Here is an 8,175-nt window from a genome sequence, read left to right on the forward strand (position 1 = left end):
AAAAAAAAAAAAAAAAAAAGAAATGGCAGAGGGAAAGAAATAAAAAAGATGAGATCAGAAATAAATAAGTTTACTGTAGGAAAACAAAGAAAGATCAACAAAACTAAGAGTTTTTTCACAAAATCCACAATCCTTTAGCAGACTTGGGAAAAGAAAACAAAGATTCAAATAAATAAAGTCAGAAATTAAACAGGAGATATTAAGTCTGACACCACATGAATACAAATGATCAAAAGAAACTACTATAAATGCTAACAAAATTATTTGCCAACAAACTGGATAACCTAGATAAAATGGACAATTTCCTAGAAACATACAACTTACCATGCCTGAATCATGAAGAGAAAATTTGAAGAGACCAAAAATGAGCAAGGAGATTGAATAGCTAATGAAAAGACTCCTAACAAGTCAGAATCAACTGGTTTCACTAGTGAATTCTGCCAACATTTGGAAAAGAATTAACACCAATCCTTAAAGTCTTGCAAACAAAAGAAAAGGGAACACTCACAAACTCATTTTACAAGGCCAGCATTATCCTGATACCAAAGCCAGATAAGAACACTACAAGAAAAGAAAACTACAGGCCAATATGCCTGATGAATATGGATGCAAAAATTCTCAAAAAAAATTACTAGTAAGCCAAACTCTATAGCACATTAAAAGGTCATATACCGTGATCAAGTGGGACTTATCCCTGAGATGCAAGGATGGCTTAAACATTTGCAAATCAATAAATGTGATTTAACAGAATGAGAATTTAAAATCATATGATCATCACAATAGATGTAGAAAAAGCATGTGAAAAAACAATTACATCCTTTCATAATAAACATGTTCAATAAATAAAAGGAATGTACATCAACATAATAAAGGCCATATATGACTATCCAACAGCTAATAACACACTTAACAGTGAAATACTGAAAGCATTTCCCCTAAGATCAGGAATAAAACAGGAAGCCCACTTTCATCATTCCTATTCAACATAGTACTGGAAATCCTAGTCAAGACAATTAGGCAAGAAAAAGAAGTAAAGGCATCCAACTCATAAAGCAGAAAGAAATTATCTCTGCAGATAACATGGTCTTACACACATATGAAATCCTAAGGACTACACCAAAAAACTATTAAAACTGATCTTATTAAATTTATAGCACACAAAATCAGCATACAAAATCAACAATCAACACAAATGCAATCAATCAATTGCATTTCTATAATTCACAATGAAATATCTAAAAAGGAAATAATAAAAACAATATCCATTATAATAGCACCAAAAATAATAAAATACTTAGAAATATATTTAACCAAGGAGGTAAAACATCTTTATTCTTAAAACTATGACACACTAATGAATTAAATGGAAGAAGACACAAACAAATGGAAATATTCCCTGAGTTCATGAATTAAAAGATTTAATATTGTTGAAATACACATACTACCCAATGTCATCTATAGTTTTAATGCAATCCCTATAAAAATTCCAAAGGCATTTTTTTACAGAAAAATCATATGAGAGGCACCTAGGTGGCTCAGTTGGTTGAGCATCCAACTCTTGATTTCAGCTCAGGTCATGATCCCAGGGTCATGGGATCAAGCACTGTGTTGGGCTCTATGCTGAGTATGGAGCCTGCTTGGTATTCTCTCTCTCTCTTTCTCTCTCCCTCTCCCCCCCCCCCACCTCTCTATATGGGAAAAATTTTTTTTAGTAAAAATAAATTAAAAATAAAAAATAAAGGGGTGCCTGGGTGGCTCAGTTGGTTTAGTGACTGACTGTAGCTCAGATCATGATTTCACAGTTCATGAGTTTGAGCCCCACATCAGACTTGTACTGACAGCTCAGGGCCCAGAGCCTCCTTCAGATTCTGTGTGTGTGTCTCTCTCTCTGCCCCACCCCTAGTCACACTGTCTCTCTCTCTCTCTCTCTCTCTCTCTCTCAAAAATAAATAAACATTAAAAAAACTTAAAAATATAATAAAATAAAATATCACATGGAACAATAAGACCCAACACAAACCAATCCTGAGAAGTAAGACCAAATTTGGAGGTACCAAATTTCCTGATTTCTAACTATATTACAAAGTTATAGTAATCAAAACAATATGGTACTGGCATAAAAACAGAAACACAGAGCAACAGAACAAAATAGAAAGCCCAGAAATAAAGCTATGTTTATATGGCCAACTAATATTTGACAAGGGATCCAAGAATACTCAATGGGGAGAAGATAGTCTCTTTTATAAATGTTGCTAGAAAATCATATTCACAGTCAAAAAAATGAAATCAGAACATTATCTTACATCATTCACAAAAATTAACTCAGAAATTGAGTAAAAATGGGGCACCTGGGTGACTCAGTTGGTTAAGTTTCTGGCTCTTGATCTTGGCTCAGGTCATGATATCATGGTTCGTGGGACTGAGCCCCACATCGAGCTCTACTCTGATAGGGCACCTGGGGGGTTAAACATCCAACTCTTCACTTCAGCTCAGGTCACGAACCCAGGGTTGTGGGATTGAGCCATGTGGGAGCCTGCTTAAGATTCCCTCTCTCTGGGGGCACCTGGGTGGCTCAGTTGGTTAAGCATGATCTCATAGTTCGTGGGTTTGAGCCCCACGTCGGGCTCTGTGCTGACAGTTCAGAGCCTGGAGCCTGCTTGGATTCTGTGTCTCCCTTTCTCTGCCTCTCCCCCGCTTGTGCTCTGTCTTTCTCTTTCTCTCAAAAACAAATAAACATTAAAAGAAAAAAAAATTCTCTCCCTCTCCTCACCCCTTCACCCCCACTCACACTCTCTCTCTAAAACAAACAAACAAACAAACAAACAAACAAACAGGTCACATAACTATCATTTATTCAAGATGCCACTAATAATAGCATCTAAGACCTAGACTGGTTGCTGAGGCAAGGCAAACACATGTGAAAAATAAAATTTGCAAATGATGAAATGTTAGAAGTATGAAATTACAAAACTAAAACCTAGGTAAATTGAGAGAAAGCTCCCAAATATAAAGAACTTCCCACACTTAGAATATAACAGGTAATGACTGCTAGTACTAAATTTCCTTTTCTCAGTTGAAAAATAATTTCTTTCACCACACAGAATCTGCGCTCAGATGTGCATTTATCCCTAGATTTAATTGAACAGTTGAAAAGTGGCAAAGCGATGATGGGTTCCTAACTGCTATAAAAATGTCCCTATGAGCTGCAAACTTTAATATATTACTAAGCATCTTTTTCTTTGCCTGAAATGTCTGTTGGCTTAAAAACAAGTCTCCCTGCATCTATTCAACTCACTTCCTCCAATCAAGGAACAAATGGGACACCAGAGAGGATGGAGCACAGTGAACTAGGGAAAAGTGGCATGATATGAGGCTGTAACAATAAGCAGAGAGATCACAGGGCAGGCTTGTGAAAGAGGAATATTGTGGTTCAAGTTAAATATTTCTAGTTTATACTAAGTATAGTAGTAAATAATAGTGGGGTCTCAAGCAGGAGATTAATATGATCAGATTTTATATATTTTTTTAAACTTTTTTTTTTTCAACGTTTATTTATTTTGGGGACAGAGAGAGACAGAGCATGAACGGGGGAGGGGCAGAGAGAGAGGGAGACACAGAATCGGAAACAGGGTCCAGGCTCTGAGCCATTAGCCCAGAGCCTGACGCGGGGCTCGAACTCACGGACCGCGAGATCGTGACCTGGCTGAAGTCGGACGCTTAACCGACTGCGCCACCCAGGCGCCCCAGATTTTATATTTTTAAAATGGCTTTTGTGTGAAAAATAAAGTCCAGTTATTAATACATTTTGGCAGACCAGTTAGGAAGCAGTATTCAGATAAGAGACAATAGTAGTTTGGACTAGGATGATAAAGGTAGATATGACCACATTTGCGAGGAAGCAAAAGAATGTTGAGAGATCTTAAAGATGATCCCAGATATTTTCTGTGAGCACCTGGGTAAATGATACCAAAACCAGATAAAGACCCCAGTAAAAAAGAAAGCTACAGGTCAATATCCCTGATGAACACAGATGGAAAAATTCTCAATAAAACACTAGCAAATCAAATTCAACAATACATTAAAAAATATCATTCACCATGATCAAGTAGGATTTACTCCTGGGTTTCAAGAATCATTCAATATATACAGATCAATAAATGTGATACATCACATCAGTAAGAGAAAGGATAAGAAACATATGATCATTTCAACAGACACAGAAAAAGCATTTGACAAAGTACAACAACCATCTATGATAAAGACTCTCAACAAAGTGGATTTAAAGTGAACACACATCAACATAATAGAAGCCATATATGAAAAACCCACAGATACCATCTTTTTATTTTTTATTTTATTTTTTGCTAACATCATCCTTAATGAGGAAAAAATGAAAGCTTTTTTTCCCCAAAGTCAGGAACAAGACAAAGATGTCCACTCTCGCCACTTTTATTCAACATAGTACTGGAAGTCCTATCCACAACAATTGGAAGACAAAGATGTAAAAGGAATTCAAATCAGTAAGGAAGAAGTAAAACTTTCACTCTTTGCAGATGATATTTTTCCTCTATTTAGACATTTCTACTTTATGTAGAGAACTCCACCAAAAAAGTGCTAGAACTGTTAGACAAATTCAGTAAAGTTGTAGGATACAAAATCAATGTACAGAAATCTGTTGCATTTCTATATACCAATAATGAAGCAGCAGGAAGAGAAATTAAGAAAACAATCTCATTTCCAACTGCACCCACAATAGTTAAGATACCTAGGAATAAACCCAACCAAAGAGGTGAAAAACCTGTACTCTGCAAACTATACAACACTGATGAAAGAAATTCAAGACAACACAAAGAAATGAAAAGACATTCCATACTCACAGATTGGAAAAACAAATATTTTTGAAATGTCTATACTACCCAAAGCAACCTACCCATTTAATGCAATCTCTATCAAAACACCAACAGCATTTTTCACAGAACTAGGACAAACAATTGAAATTTGTATGGAACCACAAAAGATCCAAATAGCCAAAGCAAAGGAATCTTGAAAAAGAAAAGCAAAGCTGGTGGCATCACAATTTCAGTTTCAAGTTATATTTCAAAGTTGCAGTAATCAAAACAGTATGGTACTGGCACACACACACACACACACACACACACACACACACACACCCCACATAGATCAATAACAGAACAGAAAATCCAGAAATAAGCCCACAACTATATGGTCAATTAATCTTCAACAAGCAGGAAAGAATATCCAATGGGAAAAAGACAGTCTTTTCAACAAATGGTGGTCGGAAAACTGGATAGCAGCATGCAAGAGAATGAAACTAGACCACTTTCCTACACCATATACAAAAATACATTCAAAATGGATTAAGAATCTAAATGTAAGACCTGAAACCATAAAAATCTAGCAGGGAACACAGGTATTAATTTCTTTGACATCAGCCATAGCAACTTCTTTCAAGACAGGTCTCCTGAGACAAGGGAAACAAAAGCAAAAACAAACTATTGGGACTACATCAAAAGAAAATGCTTCTGCACAACGAAGGAAACAATCATCAGAACTAAAAAGTAAAAAGTAAACCTACTGAATGGGAGAAGATATTTGCAAATGACATATCCAAAAAAGGGCTGGTATCTAAAATATTATAAAGAACATAAAACTCAACACCCAAAAAACAAATAATCCGATTTCAAAATGGGCAGAAGACATTAACAGACATTTCTCCAAAGAAGACATACAGATAGCCAACAGACACATGAAAAGATGCTCAACATCAGTCATCATTAGGGAAAACAAATCAAAACTACAATGAGATATCACTCCAAACTGTCAGAATAAAAAAATCAACAACGCGAGAAACAACAGTTATTTGCAAGGATGTGGAGAAAGGAAAACCCTCTTACTCTGTTGGTGGGAATGCAAACCAGTAAAACCACTCTGGAAAACAGGATAGAGGTTCCTCAAAAAGTTAATTATAGAACTACCCCATGATCTAGCAATCACACTATTGGGTATTTTCCCAAAAAATACAGAACACTAATTCAAAAGGATACATGCATAGAATGTTTATAGCAGCATTATTTACAATAGCCAAGATATGTAACAACCCAAGTGTTCACTGACTGATGAATGGATAAAGAGGAGGTAGAACACACACACACACACACACACACACACACACACACACATACAGAAACACACACAATGGAATATCATTCAGCCATAAAAAGGAATGATACCTTGCCATTTGCAATGACATGGATGGAGCTAGAGAGTATAATGCTAAATGAAATAAATCAGTCAGATTAAGACAAACACCATATGATTTCACTCATATGTGGAATTTAAGAAAAAAAAGCAAAGAGAAAAAAATAAGAGAGAGAGACAGAAATGAAGGAAGGAACAGACGATTAGTTATAGAGAACAATCTGATGGTTACCAGAGAGGGGGGGATGGGTTAAATAGTGATGGGGATTAAGGAGTGCACTTGTCATGATGAGCACAGGGTGATGTATAGAACTGTTAAATTATTATAGTGTACGCCTAAAACTAACATAACACTGTATGTTAACTAAGTGGAATTAAAATAAAAACTTAAATCTTAATTGTTTTTCTGAAGTAAAAACTTAAAGCAATTATTTTCCAGCTGACAAGAAGCATTACAATCTTTGTTAGCATGTCCTATTATGTTACGACACTGCCACCTGTTGGAAGATGTCACTAACGAAATGTTTTTATTCCTAATCAAGTTTGTAGGGAAGTTTGTGAATTTCTGAAAGAACATGAAAAGGCATATGTTTTTAACCTTTCTAGCCCATCACACTTGATAAAAACAATTAGTGAAGAGTCTGGTCCCTGGATTTTGCATCTGCCACTTAGGAGATACCCATTGACTGAATGGCTCTGTTGGCAATGGGGCTTGCATTTCCTGGGTCCCATGGGACCACAATAATTAGAAACATTTCTTGGTAAGGGTGCCTGAGTGGCTCAGTTACATGTCTGACTTTAGCTCAGGTCATGATCTCACAGTTCATGGGTTCAAGCCCTGTGTCAGGCTCTGTGCTGACAGTTCAGAGCCTGGAGCCTGCTTCTGATTCCATCTCTCCCTCTCTCTCTGCCCCTTCCCCACTTGCAGTCTGCCTCTCTCTCTCAAAAATAAAAAAATAAAAAACATTAAGAAAAAGAAAAGAAACATTTCTTGGCAGGCTACCAAGGCTACCTTTTCATGAAAGACCTACTTGATAGTTCTGGAGCTTCGGCCTTGGGAAGGGCTTCAGGTTTGGCACACATCTGGAGGCCACACAAGTACTCTTAAGAAATAGGCTGGATAGGATGTAAATTAAAAAAAAATAAACTAAACAAAAAATAAAACAAAATTAAAAAAAGAAAAGAAACAGGCTGGAGGACCACCATTTTTGCACTTTCCCTATGCCTTGCTACAGCTCACTAGTATCTCCCAAAATGAAGTTTTACATTCATCCAGAATCTTGATTTTTGTAACTCTTGGCAACAAGACACCTCCAGACTGCCTGGCTCTGGTGGCCAGCAGGGCTTATGTTAGTGGTGCCACAGAACCATACATATGTTTGCATACTTTAAAAGCTGTTGAGGGTATGGCTTCCAATCACCTGAATGTAGGTGCTGACTGACCTCCCCTTTGAGACACCCCCAACTACTGGGAGCTACTAAAATAAAATAGGCTACTTGGACAATCAAATAGGTTTGAGAGACAACTATGACCTATGGCAAGGGTTGAACAATAAGGTTCATCACTTACACAAGGCTGATACTTCAAGACAGAAAGAAGTAGCTGTTTCATGTAGTGCACAGAAACCAACACAGAGAGTTAAGTAGTCAAACAAAAGGAAGAAACAGTAATATGCTCCAAATGAAAGAACAAGATAAAACTTCAGAAAATAAAACTTAATAAAAACAGAGATAAGTAATTTATCTGATAAGTAGTTCAAATTAATGGTCATAAAATGCTCACCAAACTCAGGAGAAGAAAGGATGAACACTGAGAATTTCAAAAGAGGTATAAAATATAGGAAAATTCCAGAAAGAAATCACAGAACTAAAGAATACAATAATTAAACTGTAAAATATTCTATAGGAATACACTACAAACTACACGAAGCAGAAGAAAGGATCAGTCAACTTGAA

Source organism: Herpailurus yagouaroundi, unplaced genomic scaffold, assembly GCF_014898765.1.
Source record: "Herpailurus yagouaroundi ecotype Mexico unplaced genomic scaffold, PumYag 100, whole genome shotgun sequence".
NCBI lineage: Eukaryota > Metazoa > Chordata > Mammalia > Carnivora > Felidae > Herpailurus > Herpailurus yagouaroundi.